Consider the following 21,452-nt stretch of genomic DNA (forward strand, 5'->3'; position numbering starts at 1 on the left):
CAATGAAGTCCGTTAGAACAGTGTTTAGTCAGCAGGACTTCGGGCGGTTTTTCCTGGAAAAGGAAACGGTGGGTGTTTAAATATAACTTCAAAAGTTTCAGTGAAAACGGGACGTAATTTCAATAAACATTTGAATCATACAGCAAAGAGTAAACCAGATGCAGTATGGAGCATTATTCGTATTATTTCTAAATTCCGTGTGAAACCATAACAGTGAAGTTTGCCGTCTTTGTCAGACATCTGTTGCAGTTGATGCTTCGAAAGGAGAGCTTGAAACTGTTTCATGTCTCCAGAAAGGCTCGATCTAACCAGCTGCAGACAGAGAAGTATATCCCCTTTTTTCTATAGAGTGCGGCTCTAGAAATGACGAGCATAATACAGTATACAGGGTGTTTCAGTTAAACGTTTCAGAACTTAGCATTAGCATTAGCATTAGCATTAGTAGAGGCATTTGATGCAAGAAAGCAAGCTTATGCAGCATCAGCCAAAAAAAAAAAAAAAAAAAAAAAAAGTAACATAAATAAATAAAAATAACCACTTCCACTTCACCCCTCTGTTCGTTCGAAATACCTGTCCAGCTGAGCCTTAAACTTATTTAGGCTATCAACTTCCACGACAAGGGATGGAAGTCTGTTCCACCCACCAACCACCCGCTGGCTAAAGGCAAATTTCCGCACATCTATCCTACATCTGTCTTTCCTCAATTTGAATTTATGCCCTCTCAGGTGATTTTTCTGAGCTAGAGGAAGAATCCCATCAGCATTGAGCATGCTCAAACCATTCAAGGCTTTGTACACCTCTATCAGATCACCCCGCTGGTGCCTAGTTTCCAGACACTGTAATTTGCAAAACTTAAGCCTTTCTTCGTAAGAGAACCCCTTTGTCCCATTCACCAATCTAGTTGCCCTTCTCTGTACTCGTTCCAGCAGCTCTACATCCTTCCTGAAATGAGGCCTCCAGGCCTGTATACAGTACTCTAGGTGTGGCCTGACCATTGCCTTATACAAGGGAATAATCACCTCCTTATCCCTGCTTCTAAGAGGGGTAGGGTACATCCTGACAACTCGAAATCATATAGCAATGTGGGGTCGGAAATGCTTTCCTGAAGCGGTGTTGTACACAGAAGCACCATAAAGAAAAGAGACCGTAAGTGAGAAATCGTTTTAATAATACATGAAAAGAAGCAAAAGGTACATGGATTAAAGTAAGTGTTCGAAGTTTCTTCCACGGGCTACAATGCACGCCTCACATCTCCGACGCATGGACATCCGAACATTCTGGAATACTCCAGGCGAATTTCGAATTTCTTCGGCAGCTACTGCGATTCTTGCAACCAGCTCCTCAGCATTGTCAACAGGGGTGTCATAAACTAGCGATTTCATATGACCCCAGAAATAAAAATCAAGACATGATAGGTCGGGTGACCGAGCAGGCCAACGCACGGGACCACCACGTCCGATCCACTGTTGACCAAATGTGACATCTCCGCTATAATGGGCAGGGGCTCCATCGTGTTGGAACCACATTGTCTGTTGCGTCGATGCAGAAATCTGTTCATCTCTCAAAAGTTGTGGCAATACTTGCTGCAGAAAGATCAAGTAGATAGGTCCGGTTAGACGACACGGTAACAGGTAAGGTCCGATGAGGTGATCTCCCATAATACCGGCCCATACATTGACCGAAAATCGAATCTGTGCTGCACGACGTCGTATTGCATGCGGGTTCTCGACCGCCCAGATATGGTCGTTATGCGTGTTGAAAATTCCTTCCCTTGTGAAGGATGCCTCATCGGAAAACAACACTTCAGCAGGAAAAAGGGGATTTGTAGCACATTTTCCAAGGTACCACTGTGCGAAAGCAATACGAGGTGCATAATCCTCCGGTTGCTGTGTCTGGACACGCTGCACGTGAAACGGATGCATGTCTTGTTCTCGGAGAATCCTCCAGACGCTGCAATGGGAAACCCCGACTGCGTTTGCTAGACTTCGTGTACTCGTTCTTGGATTCCCCTGTACATGCTGCAGCACATTCTGTTCGACGGCTGGAGTCCGTGCTGTTCTTACCCTGTCCCTGTCAGCTCTTTCAAATGAACCTCTCTCAGCTAACCTCTGGTGCAGTCTTGCAAAGAAATTATGACTGGGAATACGCCTCGTCGGATATCGTTCCGCGTACAAACGCTGTGCGCTGGCCCACTACAATTTGCAGCCCCGTACGCCAAATGCATATCGGCTAACTCTGCGTTCGTGTAGTCATCCATCCTACTAACTTGGCGTTCTTGTTCAAGAAATTCGAAATTCGCCTGGAGTATTCCAGAATGTTCGGATGTCCATGCGTCGGAGATGTGAGGCGTGCATTGTAGCCCGTGGAAGAAACTTCGAACACTTACTTTAATCCATGTACCTTTTGCTTCTTTTCATGTATTATTAAAACGATTTCTCACTTATGGTCTCTTTTCTTTATGGTGCTTCTGTGTACAACACCGCTTCAGGAAAGCATTTCCGACCCCACATTGCTATATGATTTCGAGTTGTCAGGATGTACCCCACCCCTCTTAGAAGTTCTGAAACGTTTAACTGAAACACCCTGTATACTTATAATACTTCCTATAACATGTTAATATTGTCATGGTGACAACCGCTATAAGTTGTTAGCTGCTATGGGGTTCATTGGAAGTCCAGTTGGATCATTATCTGTTTGATCGAGAAACACTACCAGATATAGCAAATAATGCTTTTCAAAGTGATTCTCACCTTTTTTATTTATATTAATGCCCATCAAAGTAACGAGAAGGAACTTTGCCAATGAACTTTACTAAAGGGAATTTATTATTACTGTGGGGGTGGATGGTATAAGGAAAGCAATCGAACATATCGCCTGTAGGAGGAGAAAGTTTTGATATGACAGCTATATAACTAACTTAAGAAAATCCGAAACAACTAATTACTTCTATTCTGTTAAAAACATAAAAGAGATTAATTAAATATCAGTATACGAGTTAAATAAAATATTATTCTTATTGTCTCAATTTTTAAAAGAAGGAAGTTCAAGTTGACCTAAAATTTTATTTTTACAAAAAACACATAGCAAAATCATAAAACTATTTTTACGATACTGTCCCTCTGTACTGACACATTTTTGCCATCTTCGTGGCGAGGCACTAATGCCGGCAGCATAGAAAGAAATAGGCTGACTGAGTAGCCAATTCAGGACACCGCGCTTGAGTTCGAAATCTTAAATTTCTCTCTTCCCAGGTGTTCCTTCATTGGCCAAAATGTGTCAAATTCATATGTGGAGTTGTACTATCGTAGAACAGAATAATTCCTTTAACAGTTTCTCGAGTCTTTTCTTGCAGGACAGAGCAGTGTACCACGAAGAGTATTGTCCTGTTCTAGTGCACACACACACTTATTAAAAAAAAAAAAAAAAAATTCCACGTCGATCTTGAACTATCGTCGTATATAAACAAATTGGGCTAGGGTTAGACTTCACTTCTAGTGTTCTGCCAGGATATAGGTAAAAGACCAAACTGGGCTTATGAAAGAAATATCTAAACATATCGAATATCCGAAATGGTTCATGTCCTTTTATATGGCCTATTTCACATAAACGATCTTAAACTGCACGATGGCATCATAAGCTGGCACACAGGAGGTGTGTCAGGGACGTTCATAGAGACCTTTGTAACATTCATTTTTTTTTAGAATTAGGAGGGAAATTACAATGTCCAGTTTTCTCTGACTGCTCGCTGCGGGTGATGGAAGATGACTCTGTCTTCTAACTTTTCACTAATGCTGATGTTCCCAAAGATCGAGTTCTTTCTCCCACTCTTTTCCCTCTCTATATATATTAATGACCTGTCACTGACTGGAAATTGTATGCATAGCTTTACTGATGATAGTACACTCTCCAGTTTGAGAAACTTTGCCTGCACAAACAGCTTTAACCTCTCGAATATTCACTAACAAGTCCTTAAACGTTGATCCGCAGGTAATTCTCTAATAGAGCAAAGAGAATTTAGTTAAATTTCAATCTCTCTAAAAGTCAGTCCTGTCTCATATCTCGCAAAACAGGAGTCTACAACTTCTATACAGGCAGTTCTCGCTTTACGAGTTCTCGGGTTTACGAGTTTTTTCCTCCAAAAATCCGAGTATCAACAAAATCGAAAATGTGAACATTAATTGCAAAAAATGAATATTATTCATAAATACCGCATTCCAAACCACGTGCGTAGCTATACAATACTGCGTATCCCGCTTTACGATATTAATCAGTTCCAGAGACGCCATCGTATCGTTAAAATACCGTAATGTGAACCCAATAACACATTGTTTTTTGGTAATTCGTTTCAAGATCTCAGAAGTTGAAATTTTCCTGTATAACTAAGCTATTTATCTCTCTAAAAGTCATTTTTAAGATCACGAGCGTGACCTTAAGGCCATATAAAAGGTCGTGAGCGTGGTTTGTAAATTGTATTAGTTACCAATTCAAATCATTAAAATGCACCACTTTCATCGTTATCATATGTTCCGTTATAAGAATCAATGTTGAACGTCTTTGTGATATTTTTCTAAAGCACATTTCTAGAGGTCACTACTGTAAAAACAATTTGCACTTTCCAGTTTACTGGGCGTTTCTGTTACTGCAAGCAATTATAAACGAGTAGTAAACTCGATCTTCTTGCATTTTCGAAAATACCGATAGCTGGAATTGTGTGTTTTTTTACGTTATTATGATGAAATGTGTTTCTCCTTTACTGAAATCTTCAATCGTATAAAAAACATAAATAAATTATCAGAATCTTCTCTTCATTCCTTTTTTTTTTAAGCTTCGTAAACTTGTTACTCCACGCGAATCGTGTTAGTTGCAATTTGTGTGTGCCGTTAAAAAATGCTTATGCATGCCATCGTGAAATTTATAATTATCTTGGAAACAAGCGCCTCTTGAAGCATTTCTGAAGAAGACGACTCGTGCAACAAACCAACGAGTGGCGAACCAATAATGAGTGATCAACGAGTGTGCATTTAGTCGATGATGATCAAGAATAAACAATCTTTAACATTTGTAAGTCGTAAATAATTTCTCTATTATTATAAATTTCTTGATTTTACAGGCTACGTTTTCATTTCTTTCGATAAATCAATCATTGTTTAAACATAAATTAATTAGCTAACTAATTTCATTGTTGAGAACGTAACCCCTATTTTTAACCTTATGTCTTTGGGAAATAAATTCCCCCTTTACGAGTTTTCGCTTTACGAGCGCGCTATGACACTCAGATTTCTAGACAAGATCACATATCTCTACCCTGACTTCTAATCTCTTTTGATTTAAGCATATCACAAATTTTCTCCCTCTGCAACTGAAGAAACTGGGTTTTCTCTTTAGCTCTCGGCGTTACTTTTCTTCTAAACAGTTATTCACTCTGTACAAATCTCAAACCCGCACTACAATGGAATATGTTCCCACATCTTGGGGTGATACACCCAAAGGGGGTTAGTAAAATGAATGAAGGCGGAATTTACACTGTTATAAAGAATTCCAGAACTAGGAGCCAAAAATTCAAATTAATGGGAAGAGGTTTAGGCTAGACTACAGGAAGTTTTCTTTTAGTCAGCAAGTCGTCTGGAAGAAAGAGTTGCCTCCGGAGATAGCTGAGGCTGACAGTTTGGAGACATCCAAAACTTCAACTGGAAAGTTACCCACGTGAGGAGGAAAGCGCATAATTCGTATTTTCGTATCTACTTTTTAAAAATCTTTAGTGACCCATCTCTTACAAAATCTCTCCACTCTCTGTCTCATAGGCGTCCTGTTTCTGCTGCCTGCCCTTTCTATAGATACTTCCACGGATACTGTTCTTTTGAATTGGTTTCTGTAATTCCGCTTCTCCCTTCCAACTTTTCCTCTTCCTTATTTATTCATATCCTGGAACAATCTTCATTTCCCATGTATTTCGTGAAATTAAAATGTAGAAATATTTAAGTTTAATGTCAACAAGTATCTTCTGTCTTCTCAATCTTCAACCCACGCACAGTACCAAGTACTGCTGGTTCTAATATTGTTCATATTTGCGGTTTTCGTAAAAAAAAGTCGCATTCCGGGATGCGACGGCAAAATATTTTCCAAATAACTGGAAATAAATATACGAAACTTCCTCAAATAATTCAAAATCTCAATTCTAAAATTTACAGAAGGGGAAAAAAAAAACGTTTTGGAATACCGAAATATTTTGAAATCCAATACAATGTTGCATTTTTACCATCACTATATAACATAATAAATAATAAATAACAGAACCTTTTTAAGACAAACGGAAAATCGTTTAATTTATGGAAAAGCTCTTTTGTAAAAAGTCTGACTTACAAAATACAAAACAAAGTACTGTACTACACTTCTGGCTAAACTAGATATATGAAAAAGGCGACATTTCGTGTTTAATGCAATGCTTGTAACAGAACAGCGAAAATAAGTGACATTTTCACAGACTATAACCTTCATCATCCTAGCGTAAATTTTAGAGGACCCATGCCTAATAAAAATTTATGTCGCCTTTTATCTACCTACAACAGCAGCAGGCCTACTGACGCTCATATAAGTTCGTGGACGTATAATAAAAGTACGTGTGGCTTTTGTGGTCTTATAATAATAACACTAAATCTAAAAAGAATATTTACTCACAAAGCAATGCGCTGTTCTTTAGGTATCAAAGGCTGTTGTGACATGACTCCACAGTGAAAAGTTTGCAAATTCTCTTACTTCTGTAGAGTCTGTTTCAAAGGATTTCACGATATGAAATAAGATATGCTTGGGCAGCTGGAGAGTGAAATATTCTCACATGAAAAGATAGCCTACTTATCTGTGTACACAATACATGAACTTAATGATAAGAGGTAAATGCTATTGCTGAAATACATATAGGTCCAAAATCGTACAATCGAAAATGACTTTTCGTTTTGTTTTTCCAGGCTAATGATGACATATTGTAATGAACAAAAAACTCACAACCTTAAACAAGACTGAAATTTTGCGAATAAGTATTAGCTAAGATAATCATAAGAAAATATAGAGTACATTTTGTGACGTTATCTTTATGACGTCATGGGCTCGTAGCAGCTTTGGTTTTGATTTTATCTTAAAATTTGTGCGTACTCGAGTTCAATTCGACGAATTCATCTCCGTTTGTTTTCTGATAGCAAAGGACTCGCACCTTAATTCCAAAAGTTTATTATTCCAAAGTTCGGATTATTCCAAAAGTTCATTTTCTTAAAATACAATGCCCTCATTCTATAATAGCCCGTTAAATAACAAGTTTCGAGAAACGAATAACTCTCAAGGAAAATCCACAGTTTAAGGGGAAAAAAAAAAAAAAAAAAAAAACTTCCGCACCTAATTAGGGTCTCTATTTGCCCTTAAAACCGCAGAGAAACCTCATCTCAGCGTAGAGGTGAGTAGAGGAATGGGTTTCCCTTAAGTGCTGGTAGACGATTATACAGTCGAACTGAAACTGGAGAATTGCGTTTTCCGGCCACTCTGCGCCCAATATTCACCTTGATTCACTCTGCTTACAAAGCAGAAACCAGGGCTGATGATGCAAGGGCGCGAACAATGTGAATCATACTTTTTCTCTTCCCCACCTCCTAAAAAGGTTCCAAAATCTATTGGGGTCAGGAGTTCTCCACCAATCTAAAGATATCCCTGTGCACCACATCGTCTCAACAAAAAAAGGTGTTTTTTTTTAATTTATAATCTAATAAACATTCTATTGTTTTTTTCTAGCAAAACCTTAAAAATATGGCTCATTTAGAACAAATGAATCTGGCCACCGTGCCCGAGCGTTAAGTACACGTGTTTGAGTTGACTGTGGTTCTGGCCTATATGACTACCAAATACGGTGCTGTTTTGGTATCCTCTATCTTGTAAGCTCCTCCGACCCAAATGTCGTCGTACCAGAGTGTAAACAGAAAAATTTATTTATTTAACTATCACAGCAACAAAACGGGAGACACCAAGTGATGCTATTCGCAAAATAGAATAATATTGCGTTTGCACATTGCAAAATTTTTGTATTCTTTTAAAATCGCACGTTTTTTTTTGTTTTTTTTTTGTGAAAACTTCAGGGCAGTTGTAAACATAATACCAATAATCAGATAATCTGGCTGCTAGATTATCAGGAGGAATGGATGAAGACTGGAGGAATTATTTAAAATGCCTCTCCCATTGGGTCTGTAGTAGCCAAACTCGGGCAGATGGAACATTCTATTATTTCAGGTAATTTTATTTATGAAGGATATTCTGAGGGCAAGTAATGATTTGTAGTGGTACAAACAATGTAAAAAATGTCAGTCTTTGACCATTTGGTCAGTCTGGGGGACACAGGTCATTGAGCCCTCCAGGTCATGGCGTGGGACAGCATATTATGCCGTTTAAAAAAGATGCAATAATTGTGAAGGTGCATGATCTGGTTCATGCAAAATTTACTGTAAGTGAAACTTCTGCGATTGCACTGGATCATAGCTGGCAACTTATGTCCAGCAGGGGACTGATTGGCCTACAGTGAATTTTTGATAGAGATGAATTGAGGTGACAAAATTACAAAACTTAGGGGCTTCCCCCATCTCAGCGTAGTATACATTGTCCTGTGCTACAATATGCTGTAAAGGCCAGAGATTCAAAAGTGTATGGATATTGTGGGGTGGTGTACCGTTGTTCATCTGGCCATTTAGCCGCTGGACCATTGCTGAGGCCCAACGTTGCCCACACTAAGCCCCGTGGAAGCAGACCAGGTACACGAGTGATTTCTGACATATATTCTTCAGAATAGAACCAACAAAATGTCCATAGGAGAGCAGACGTATAGTACATAGTACGCAAATACAAGCAGGCGTGCCACGGGGGGATTCCTGTCTTTGAATTCTTTTTACAGCTATGATTAACCCGCTAGTACACAACAGACCAAATATGTCATCATATGAAGATGACTTGAAGCTCTTAATAAAAATAATATCAACCGATGAAGCAATAGAACCAACAGCAATTATCAACAAGACTTTATCATAAATAAAGCAGTATCTCATGAGATTTGACCTGCAAGTTAATCCTGCAAAATCCGCCATCATGGTCTTCTCACTGAAACCCACACCAATCAGCCGGCGATAGACGGAGTCTTGATCCCCTGCGTCGAAAAACAGAAAGACCTGGGTGTGACCTTTGATCGAAAATTAAGATACCATCATCACATTGAAGAACTGTGTTAAATTCAACAGGAAACGGTGGATTGCCAAGCAGCACTTGCTACATATTCATAACACAAATCTGATAAGAACGTATATCAGGAATGATCTTCGGAGGTATACTGTATGGGGTAGAGATGTGGGGCTCAGCCGCAGACACAACAATCAAACCATTGAATGCCGCGGAACACGGCTCCTGAAGTGGGCTGCCTGGAAGTGTCATTTCCCACCACAACTTCACACAAAACCAATGGCCAAAGCACTGAATTTAACCAGATTCACAGCCTTAACGAACGAAAGAAGACTAATCTTCACCATCAAAATGATAGCTGGAAGAATCTCAGCGCCCAACATTTGGGACACTATGTGCTGGAGAATCCCTCAACCAGCACTCCGCTCCACTCCCAAGCTTCTTGCTCTTCTGTCGAGGTTATATTTTAAAGATCGGTTCCTCCCTTATCAGAAGCTCCATCTAGCTCAGTCCTTGGACGCCGACCTGTGCAAAATCGTTGATGACAAAAAGTACAGACGGCGCATCCTGGATCTGCACGTGTGTTCCACAACCATCAATTGATGTGAGATCGCTCCAGCTCGGCAAGAATTTCAGGGAAACTTGAATTCAAGAAAACTGTCATGTGTTATTTTAATTTATTTTATTATTTTAATTTGATGTATTATTGCTATTGTATTTTATTTTTAATTAAATTCAATCTGCTGTATGTTATTTATTTATCCTATTATACATTTATTACATTTCCGGCGAGATGATGTCTCTGCCACTTGTTAACCCCTGACTTAGTGCGTGAAGGGTTTCTAAAGGTAGGGTACCTGCGTGTACCTAGAAACCTTACAATAAAGATCATAATTAATTAACTATTTTTAGATAAGTACTCTGGCAGGTCCTGCCACTTAGTTTCCTGACATTTCAGTGGCCAGGACCTATTTGTAAAAAAAAAAAAAAAGGGATAAGTTGCTGTTAGGATTTAAAGGCTGAGAGAGTTTGCACGTTAATTTGGATGCTTTAAATTTTGGTGGTTTAGGGGGGTGGAGACTGAAGGCTGGGGGTTGAAAGTCAGAGTAGAGGTCGGTAGGGAAGGTGACCCCTGGAAAGATCAGTGGGGCAGGACCATGCCCCACCAGGAGGAAGAAAATAGGAGGCGAGGGGAGGAACAGAATCGGTTCCCTCTCTCCCAGGTTGTGGAAAGAAAATACCATGCAAGGGAGCATTAGTATTGGGTCGCCAGTGGGCGCCTTGACAGCATAGCTGCAAGAGGAAGTCATATAAGGTAGTCCAGATTCTTCTAATCCAATCCAGTGGATCATATCTGGTAGTCCGATCTAGTGGTTGATTTTATCAGTCTAATCCAGTGTATCGCTTGACTGTACTGTTCTGGTGTCATACTTGTTACACCTAGGTCCAGTCAGTGTATGGTCACGTCTCTGTCTTTGTCGGTCACGTTTCATGGTTTCAGTTCAGCGTCGTGTTGAAGACGGGTCCGCTCCTTTGGAAGTCCTTGTTCTGTTAGGTTTGTGGGAGTCCATTGATAGTTCCAGTTTGCACGTCGATGTTCAGTGGTTCAGTTTGCAGTTAGTGTCTGCTATGGGGGTCCAGGGATTGGCAATGAGGTGGAATTCTGCAGTTGTCTTGTCCAGTTCTGTTCATGAGACAGAGCCGTCCAAAAGTTTTGAGTTTGGAGTCCTTGGGCTTGCAGCGCCATGGTTATCCATTCCTGATATTGTCTTTGTAGACTACTGTTGCCACACAGCTGTGCAATTCCGTCTTCATTTAGTGGTGGGGTTTCGGCCAGAGTCGGGAGATCACTATTTGTTATGGAGGTGGCAGGGATCTTTGTCGTGAAAAGTGGTCCTGAGCAAATTGGGTGAATGCCCTGTATTCTTCCTGTATCATTAGGTGTTCCTGGTTTCGGAGTAAGGAGTGGATCCTTGTGACCAGCTGGCATCGCAGGTCTTCATAGATTTCACAGTTGTGTATGAGGTGCTCCCACAATTCCGTTTGCCCGCAGGACCATTGTGGCATTCCCGAGATTCCAAAGTCAATGAGTTTTTTCCTGAAAGAGCCATGTCCAGTCAGGAGACACGTAGTGTGCAGACCAGGTAAAAACCAGGCCAGAGGATGTGGATTAATCTCAGGGATGAATTTTTTGGTCACTGCCTTTTTGTCGAGACTGACCATTTGTCCTGCCAGGTTTGTTTCAGGAATGTCATGAGTTGTGCCTTTTCTAGGGTCTTGTTGCTTGCTGGGTCTGTTATGAAGCCAATGCAAGTGGTTCTTCTCCCTTTTGACAGATGTAAAAGTAGACCACAGTGGACAATTTCCAGATCCAGATCCAGGGAAAGAGTACCTGCAAGGACCTGGAGCACGTGGTTGCTGACTGTACAGCACGCTTTAGTGATCGTTAGCAGAATTGACTGGTGAATTGTTTCAAGCTTTCGTCTATTCACTATCATAGTCGCCTTTTTATATCATACACCAGCTGCGTACGCCAGTACCGGGACGAATATAGCCTTGTAAAAGAGGTAGAGCGTCTTCATTTTCAGGCCCCAGTCCCTCCGGGTAACCCTAGCAATTAGTACAGAAAATTTTCTTATCTTGTTTCATAGACAGCAGAGGTACAGCGTGTAGGAGAGATTCTTGTCCAGAACCAAACCAAGATATTTGAGTTCAGTTTTGAGCTTTATGGTTGTCCTTCCGATCTTGATTTGTGCCTTGATCCGATCTTGATGTGCTGCCTTCTTAGGTCTAGAGAGCCTTTTAGGAGAATTTAGTTTGTCTTCTCTGGCGAGATGTTGAGGAAATTTTGTCTGGTCCATTCTTGTAGGGTGAAAATAGCTTGGTTTGCCGTGGTTTCCATTTAGGCCCTGCTGTCAGATGCAAACGTCAGGACCAGGTCATCTTCGTAGGCCTGGATCCGATGCCCTGAAGATCAAGGTTAAGAAAATCGTCCAGGACCAGTTTCCAGAGGGGAGGCCCGAGGACATACCCCTGAGGGCAACCCCTTTAGACTGACCTGGAAAGACAGCAGTACGAGGCCCTAACACAGATTTTTCTGTGCTTAAGATAGGATTTGATGCATCGATAGAGGTTACCAGGTATGTGAGCTCTCTAGCCTTTCAAAGACGCTGGGCCACCATCAGGAATCAAAGGCTCCAGCAAAGTCGATAGATATAACTAGGAAATATTTGCGGTCACAGTTTTTAGTGGCTTCGGTGATATTTTCGAGTACATCCATTCAATGATATTTGGACTGCCCCTTCCGGAATCGGCGCCTCCGTAGCCAGGCGGGCAGGAGCAGCAGTGCGTAGCACACGCTTCTTGATTAGACCGGGGTTCAAGCCCGTGCCCACCAAATACGGAGGATGCGGAAAAGTCAGGGAATGACCACCGCATATCCCCGGAGCAATATGGCCTTAGTTGCTAATGCTCCTAAAAACCAAAATAACAAACAACAAACAAACAAATTTCCGGAATTCATATTGGTTCGGTGATGAGAGAGACCAGCATCCTGATTGTGTGTTTCTATTTTCTGGTGAAGAAGTCGCTCGAGTAGTTTACTTAGCATTGACAGGAGGGCAATGGGCCGGTAGGACCCTGGGAGGGCCTGAGGCCAGGATCTTCGAGATCTGAAAACGTTTGAGGCTGGTATTAACTTGGTGACTTAGTGCTTGCAGTTCAGATGACCACCAGGGGACAACTTTATAAGTAGGCTTTTTCTCTTCAATGGTTGAAAAGAAAAAGCAAGGCAATCAAGGATTTTATATGGTATGATTTGAACAGAATTTTTGACTAATTCGGAAGATCAAATTGAATTTTGACTAATTCAATTTGATCTTCAGCCGGTGTTTTCTTGTTTTGCATTTTGGATAGTGCAGTGTTGAGGTCCTCCAGGGTAAAGCGATCTTCTATGGTTGAAGTTTGGTAGGTTTCATTCCCTTCACAGAGTTTTAGCTGTTCCGGTGTGTAGGGGTCAACCGGTGGAAGAAACATCCAGGATATTACTGATCGACTCTTTCCATGTTCTTGTATAGGATCCTTGTGGTAGTTTAGTGGCCGAGACCACTTCTCCGCTGGGGAGTTTGTTGTTTGTGACTTTGTACACTACCCCCCAAGGGTCAGTGTTTCCTTCCGTGGAGACAAGAGTTTCCCAGGAGTGCTTTTTGCTGAGCTTGATCTTGGCTGTGTTACTCATCCCTGACCTCATGGTAGCACTGTCTCAGGACATCAACTTCAGCCTGAGGCCAGGATCTTCGAGATCTGAAAACGTTTGCGGCTGGTATTAACTTGGTGCCTTAGTGCTTGCAGTTCAGATGACCACCAGGGGACAACTTTATAAGTAGGCTTTTTCTTTTCAATGGCTGAATTTGCGGCTTCCGTTATAATTTTCACTATCTGTTTCTGGTTTTGATCTGGGCTAAGGCCGTTGGAATTGAAGTTGTCAGCTGATCTGATAGGTACCACTTTGAAGGGATTTCAGTCAGCCTTTTGGATGGCATATCTATGGAGCATGTGCCTTGTGATTGGTTGAGTGACTAGGGAGCGATGAAGCTGGAAGGTCAGCACCCTATGATCTGAAGTAGTCCAGAGGTCTTGAACTGTCCAAGAAGAGGGATGTCCAGCGGTTGTCTCCCACATTGTGCTGGAGAAGGCATGGAGATGGTTAGGTCTATTTAAAATCACAAGGTTGCTGCTGGAGATGTAGCCCTCAAGTCGCTGGCCGTTTGTAGTGCCTTGGTGATCTGGTGCGTTGCTATGCCAAGCTGAGGACCTGCATTTCGCATCAGAGCCGATGATCAGTCTGGCATTGGGGAGATGAAGCCGGATGTTCTGCAGGTACTGCGCGGGTAGCATAGTAGCATAGTAGTATCGTCACCGTCCTCCCCACACTGGGCGGAAAAGGCCCGGGTTCGAATCCCGTCGATGACGCAAGGAACTTTAATGGGCTTTTTTCACTCCGTGGCTGAGTTAGTCGGTCTCAGGCACAGATAGCAAGGTTATTTTCCCAGAAACTGGGGTTTTTCGTCCAGCAAAACAGACAAATCGACCATAGAACACGCAATTAACAGACATAAGACACAGCACGGCAGATGAATTTAATTATTCGGGTAGCTTAAATATAATAGTTTGGGTTTTTTTTTTTTTTTTTTGGATGTTCTGCAAGTACCTGATGGGTGGAAGGATGTCCATACTTGGGCTGCAGTACAGGGAAATTGCATAGAATTCCCCCGGCAGTGAGATTATGTGTGCACACACAGACCAGTTGGTGCAGAGGTTTGAAATCTTTGTCACTGTGAGGTCTGGGTTTCGGACAACGATGGCGGCCCATGGAGTGTCTCTATTCACTTGGACCATCTTATACTGTAGGGGGTATCCCCTGACTTCTCTGTTGTGGGTGTGTGGTTCTTGTAAAAGGAGTAGATCAAGATTTTCTTCATTTGCTTTCTTGACTAGTTGTGCTGCAACAGCTTTGGCTCTTTGTGAATTATGTTGCTCAAACTTTACTATTGTTGTGTTGAACTATTTCCGGTTACTCCCCATTGTCAGTTTTTTGTTGTTGGGCGCTTTTGGCTTTGAGGTAGACCGGACGTTTGTTGTCCCGGATGGAGTGATCTGAGGGCAGCTTCAGGGCTTTGCAGTTTGCACATTTTGGAGGTTCAGCTTTAGTTGGGCAGGGGTTAAAATCCTGCCCTATACTGGCACAATGACCACAAGTTGGTTGAGTTTGCTTACAGGTGTGGCCAAAGCGACAACACCTGTAGCATTTGATTATGACCACGTCTTCTTTATAACGGTGGCTGTGGCCGCCCCAGTTTATGTAGATTCTGGCTTGTTGGCTTATTATTTTCCTTTCTTTCGGTAGTAGACAGCTTGAAGACCCAGTTAATAGCATTGCCGACTCTAGCTTTTGCTTTGTACTTCGGAGTTATGTGTCTGTCTGGTTCATCATCTGGGAGTTCTCTCTGTAGATTGTTATTGTATATCTCGTCCTGAAGCTGCTCCGGGGAAATGTCATTTCCATTGTCACATACTAGGATACATGCCCTTTTTTTCCTGGGGGGTTCAGCTAGGAGCCCCTGAGTCGGGATTTTGGATTTTGTATTATTTTGTCAACCGCCTCCTTTGTTTCGGTTTCAATGATAACGCCGATGTTACGCATTTTCCTGATGGACTTAATTTTGGTATGTCTGAAGTCTTCCGTTAGTGAGTCGATTACTGTCTTTTTGACCTCTTCACTACTCTTGTGACCGTCTGATGTAGAAGGCTTGAGTACCACTAGGTGTGACTTTGAGAAGAGTATTCTCCTCGGGAGTGATCTGGTCTTGTTGGTGTCGGTGGTCCTTGTGGTTCCTGCCTGTGGGTCCTCAGCTCTTGGGCTTAAGTGGGGGCACCCTGTTGCATTTGATTTGCCCCACTCGTTAGGTAGACTTCCAGTTTTGCCAGAGCCCTTTCTTTCTTCGTTTGTTTCAATTAGTATCGTCTCTAGTTTTGTCAACAAGACACAATTCCCACCCTGAGGACAGTAGTTAACCTATTTGTTTGCTTTTAAACAGGTTCTCGAGCGCAGTTTTTAGGATCAAAGTTGCTGGATGACCTTATCCTCAGGAAGCGTAGGGTACAGCAGGGGGTTATATTGTTTCTCTTCCGTGTGATCATTTTGAGATGGTGCTTGGCCTTGTGACTCCTTTTGTGCCGACTTGGAGCGTGTCTCCCTTTCCGACTTTGGAACCGTAAGTTTTTTGTTTTTTGTTCTCTTTGTTTGGGGGGGGGGATCCTATTGGGATTTCCTCTATGTCTTCGTGGTGTTCAAGTAATATCGGATCGTCATTTTGTCGTTGCGATGGAGCTGTGGTGGTCTTTTCCCGTTTTCCCTCCATATTGTTAAAATACGAAATATCGGTCCGATTTCGGATTAGCGGGAATCCATTGCAATTGTCGTAGAGTGCTGCTTTAGGGAAGTTATTTGAAACTTGCTACAAGTTTAATAGAGGGGATTTCCCTCTTTGGAGCGGTAAGTTTAGTTTTCCAATCCGCTACTTGGGTCGCGAATTAACGATGTTCGTAATTTATTTAGTTTCGCCGGAATATAGCGCGAGTTCCGGCCACGTGGTGCATGACATCGATAAAAAACATATTCAAGTGCATCAAGTGATGCATTATTGTTTTGTAAGTGCTTAATGACGAGTAGGATAGGCAAGTATTAATTAATTTCACTGTTAGATTGATCATAGGAGCACAAATGACTGTATTTCCTCTTGCGTCGAGGTCAAGCCCAAGCCCAAGATGGTGTCGCTGTTGTTAAGGCAACGCGTTCGTTCGACCTCGTGGCATGGAGATGAGACAGATGGTTAAATAGGTACATAAATATAGAATCATTGTACTACGGTAATTTCAATCACTATATTGCTTTCTACTCTTTCTTAGAGTTAATGCTTTGCCCTGTGAAGACCACGGAGGGCAGTACTATTTCTCGGGTCGCTAATGTCTGAGATTTCTTACGAGCATCATATACATAGGGTGAACATTACATACAAAATTTTTAAATTTCAATTATTATTAAAACTGATCATTTCTATCTAAAAAGTCACCTGAATGTCCAGAGTCCTTAATAGTTTCACCTGAATCGTCGGCGGACGAAAAATCCAATTTAAAAAATTGGATTTTTAAAAAACACTTTAAAAAATTGATTTACACAGAGCTCAAAATTAGTGGCAGTGATTGAAAACATCTCAGGCTGCTCCTGTCAGAGATAGTTGAATTCATGCCACTACTGGTAGCATCTTGTTCACATTTTCTTTGATCGCCTTTGAATGTTCCTCATAGTGTAATTACTGTAGGCGATTGCACACCACTACATTTGAAGAAGGAATTAAAAGCCAAACACCAGGATTAAACATTATGTAACAGGATTCGTCGCTACACAGGACTTCATTCATGTCGGAAGATGCACGCCAAATTGTTCTTTGGAGTGGTGCATTGCCACTTCAGAGGGTATTTGGTATTCGCTGATGTTTTGTGGGGTCGCTGAGTTTGTTCATATACTTATGTACAGTACTGTTAATATCTTGAACTCCAATGTCTTTTTCTTATCTGCATACGCCAGACTGGCATCTCCTCTGATTCATTCCATGCTTTTCTGGGAACAGCGTGGAATGAATCAGAGAAATTCTCTCAGCAGTAAAGAACATGCGTCTATGTGCCCTTTGTTAAATACGAGTATATTCTAAGATGTGTTTATGCTTATTTAGTGGTGTTCGACTGAATTATTTTCTAGATCACTCTGTTTTCATTGTTTATGGACACCGATAAAACTGAAAAAGAACACAAACCACATTACAGTAATACAAGTACCATAACAACTCCAATTACCCTTTTTACGCTAGCAAAAAGCGTAATTCGGATATCACAACAAAGAGAGGATGATGATAAGAGAATAACGTACAAGGCTGCCATAGCCGAGTGATCAGGAGCGCGGGTGCATAAGTATACGGGTTCAAGCCCGTGACTGCTGAATACGGTGCTGTTTCTTGTATTATCTTTGCCTCCTCTGACCGTGTGGTCATCCCGGAGTATAAACAGAAAATTTATTTTATATCACAATAAAGAGAGGAAGATAATAAGAGAATCACGGAAAATAACTTGTTCCTCCTAAGATTTCCTTGAACATTCTTGTACTACTTCAAGTTCTTAATGACAGATAGTCAAGAAACCAACACAAGTCGTGTCTACTTTCTTGAAGCCATTTAGATACATCTGGCTGGCCTTCACCCCCTTCCTATTACCCATCATCTCAAGTAATGCGAATCTCGTCTTATTACTAAACACAATTCGGTACAATGCAATCACAAGAAAAGGAGTTTTTACAAACTTAGAAAGGAATATAGTAACATTAAGCGACTGCAGAATTTAAAAGATAAATGAAATATTTAAAATATATTCTATATGAAATTAATGGCATTGAAATACTTAATTTTGAGAAGCCCGTGGATAAATATAACAGATGGAATAAGTTATAGCTCGGAAGTCAATAGTTCAGGAAGATAGATCCAGTTCGGGGAGGGGGGGGGGAGAAGAAAAAAGCAGGGATAAAGTGGAAAGCGAAACTAGAAGTACGTAACGGACCGCAGAAATTCTATCGGCTGCCTTGAACGTGATATTCGTGCTTTTTGCTTAAATTCAAGTTACAAGGTCGAAAATTTGACTCACACGTGAAGCACAAAGAAGACATATCCTAGATGCTACTTAGCGATGTTACGACATATGCACGTTTCGAAATGCATTTTTGGAAAAAAAATAGCAGCAGACTCCAGATGAGGTAAAATGCATCTCCAGATGCAGTAAAATTCCAAATCCTTCTAAAAAATTAGTCCCCCCCCCCTTTCCATTAGCACCACGGGTACCTTACCTCGTTCCATTTCATCGCCATGCTTATTTTATACAAAATGAATCAAATTACCTATAGACAAACATTTTCTGAACAGTACATCCTAGATAGTATGATTAATTTATATAAAATGCAAAAATTTTTACTTGAAATGTGTCACTGTAAATCAGTGGCTAACTGTCGTGGAGAATAAGCAAGGAAAATTTCTATAGAGGATAAACATTTTAAAATGATTCTAGAAGTATGAATACGGCAGATAAATACAGTGTGCATGAGAAAATCAATACGAGACAAAAGCGCTAACGCATCTGACACTTCAGTGGTCAAAATATGAAAAGCGTGAAACTGTTATTGGGTGAAAGGGATGTCAGGAACCGCTGAAAATGCCCAAGCTGGGCATTTTCAACGGTTCCTGACATCCCTTTCAGCGGTTTCAGCGGAAATGCTTACTCAAAGCCCACAGACAGTATTCTTGAGAAATGCACATAAGCCAATCGAGAATATTCCTACTGATACTGATACTGAAGGACATAAAGTAGAAACCTAGCTTATTTCAGCTGATGCAAGTGATTCATGGAGATGGTCCAGATTGACGCGTGCAATTCTTTTGAGTGCTAGTGTCATAGGAAGAGGCGAAGGTGGCTGGTTATTTTGAGCCTTCAATTTAATGGTCAGAGTCACATTCAAACCAAATTGACATATGAATCGTTAGAACCAGTAGCGTAGCTACCCTTTTTCGGGCCCGGAGGCAAAGAACATGTTCGGGCCCCTACTTAATGAAAATTGCAAAAACAGGAGACAGCCAAAGACACCGGAGCCAATTACCTTGCCTGCCTACATGGTAGCTACGCCAGTAGTTAGAACTGTGTTAACCATTTAAAACAGCTCTGTGAGCCACGAGAATGTGCAGAAAATTACTTGGTAAATGTCTCTAATAAGACGCGCCTATTCAGCTTTGAAATTAATTGAAAGGAAAGGGGAAGGAATTCCGAGTCTCATCTCGAGTTCTTTAACCGATTTCTTCCTATCGGAAGAGCAAAGATTAAGAAAGATTTTTACTTTTTGGGTATGGATTCTCTGAAGAGTACGACAAATCATTTTCTGAACGGGGTTTAATAATGATAATGCATGCATGCATGCAATAAAACTGTTGACGTAAAATACAAATATAATAAAAATATGAAATTTTTGTTTTACAGATATGAAGCCCACCACCATCCAGCTGGTCTTCAGAGATCACGGATAATTTCTGTGATTTTACAGGAAGTCTAGTTTAGTATTCTCGACTGCAGAATTTCCGTACTTAACCGTGGTTCTGCAATAATATGCGCAGTCACCAATACGCATATTACACCACAAACTTCGTATGCTGCCACAAAAATAAACAGCCCATTTTTAATTATGAAGATGTCAATTCCTCTGGTATCTAGGCGAGGGGGAACTCACGCATCAGAGTACAAGAAAACCTTTTTAATCTCTATTAAACTGTTTTTTCTTTCATAAAGTGCTATATCTTTTTAATCCAAAGTGGAAATAATGCAGAGCAATCGGGAATAAAAAAATAAATCATTCATTTTCTGCTTTGATTACATCTGAATATAAATACAGTCTACGCATTTCATGAACTCCACATTCATAAAAAATAGTACCTGTCTATCTACTAACAAATGCATGACAAGATGAGTTGCTTGTTTTGAAAGTCGAAGTTGTTATCGAATAGACACTGGCATTTATTAAATGGACACACCCATGTCTTACGACCATGTACTGGGGTTCACATGGTTGCCATTCCAATCGGTTACAACTTTTACTCTATGTCCAAGGTCATTGACACAACGATGGTCGATGAACTGCCCTCCTCCGGCCATTTCCACCAGTCACACTGGATACTTAGTTGCGACTGATTTCTCCTTTATCCCCGAAGGCAATCCTTTTAATAGAGTAGCTCTTGTATTAAATGTGTTTGCAACTATTTCACGTTATTATAATCTTTTTTTTTTTTTTTTTTTTTGGATCCCACGAACCATCTGAAAGATAACAAAATCCAGTTTGTAAGAGATTGCACTCATTTTAAAAAACGAGTACAGTATAATCTCGCTGCGAATAATCATAGAAGATCATAAATCTTTCAATTAAATAACGGACTATGTCTCATTGGAAGCCATCTTGTTCATCTCATCAACCGACTGAATGGATCTGGGTTTAACGTTAATTAATCTCTCTGGTCAGAAACGTTAATGTTTCTGACCAGAGAGATTTTTATTGCAAAGTTTAGTCAACGAAAGCAAACAGCCGTCTGAACATAACGCAAGATTGGGTGATACTATTTGAACCTCAAGTTACAGTAGGACTGGACTAATCTAAATAATCCAACCTATCTGTTCAACAAATTAGCATTAGCATTAGCATTAGTAGAGGCATACGATGCAAGAAAGCAAGCTTATTCAGCATCAGCCCAAAAAAAAAAAAAAACCCTCTCCCATTTCACCCCTCCGTTCGTTCGAAATACCTGTCCAGTTGAGCTTTAAATTTGTTTAGGCTATCAACTTCAACAACAAGTGATGGAAGTCGGTTCCACCAACCAACCACCCGCTGGCCAAAGGCAAATTTCCGCACATCTATCCGACATCCGTCCTTCCTCAATTTGAATTTATGCCCTCTGAGGTGATTATTCTGAGAAAGATGAAGAATCCCATTGGCATTGAGCATGCTCAAACCATTCAAGGCCTTATACACCTCTATCAGATCACCTCGCCGGTGCCTAGTCTCCAGACTCTGTAATTTGCAAAACTTAAGCCTTTCTTCGTAAGAGCAACCCTTTGTTCCA

General features: G+C 40.9%; 1 protein-coding gene and 1 long non-coding RNA gene across 2 annotated transcripts in view; one reads left to right on the forward strand and one right to left on the reverse strand.

The window, feature by feature from the left end:
• LOC150085193 (neprilysin-2-like) overlaps positions 1 to 21,452 on the reverse strand; it is a 209,852-nt gene that overhangs the window by 134,720 nt on the left and 53,680 nt on the right. The window lies entirely within an intron of this gene.
• Positions 215 to 20,198, forward strand: LOC150085194 (uncharacterized). The gene is made up of 2 exons (XR_016546920.1): positions 215 to 326; positions 19,825 to 20,198. It is a non-coding gene; the product is annotated as an uncharacterized LOC150085194 (long non-coding RNA).

Source organism: Mastigoproctus giganteus, chromosome 5 (genome assembly GCF_048544385.1).
Source record: "Mastigoproctus giganteus isolate SK-2022 chromosome 5, ASM4854438v1, whole genome shotgun sequence".
Classification (NCBI taxonomy): Eukaryota; Metazoa; Arthropoda; class Arachnida; order Uropygi; family Thelyphonidae; genus Mastigoproctus; species Mastigoproctus giganteus.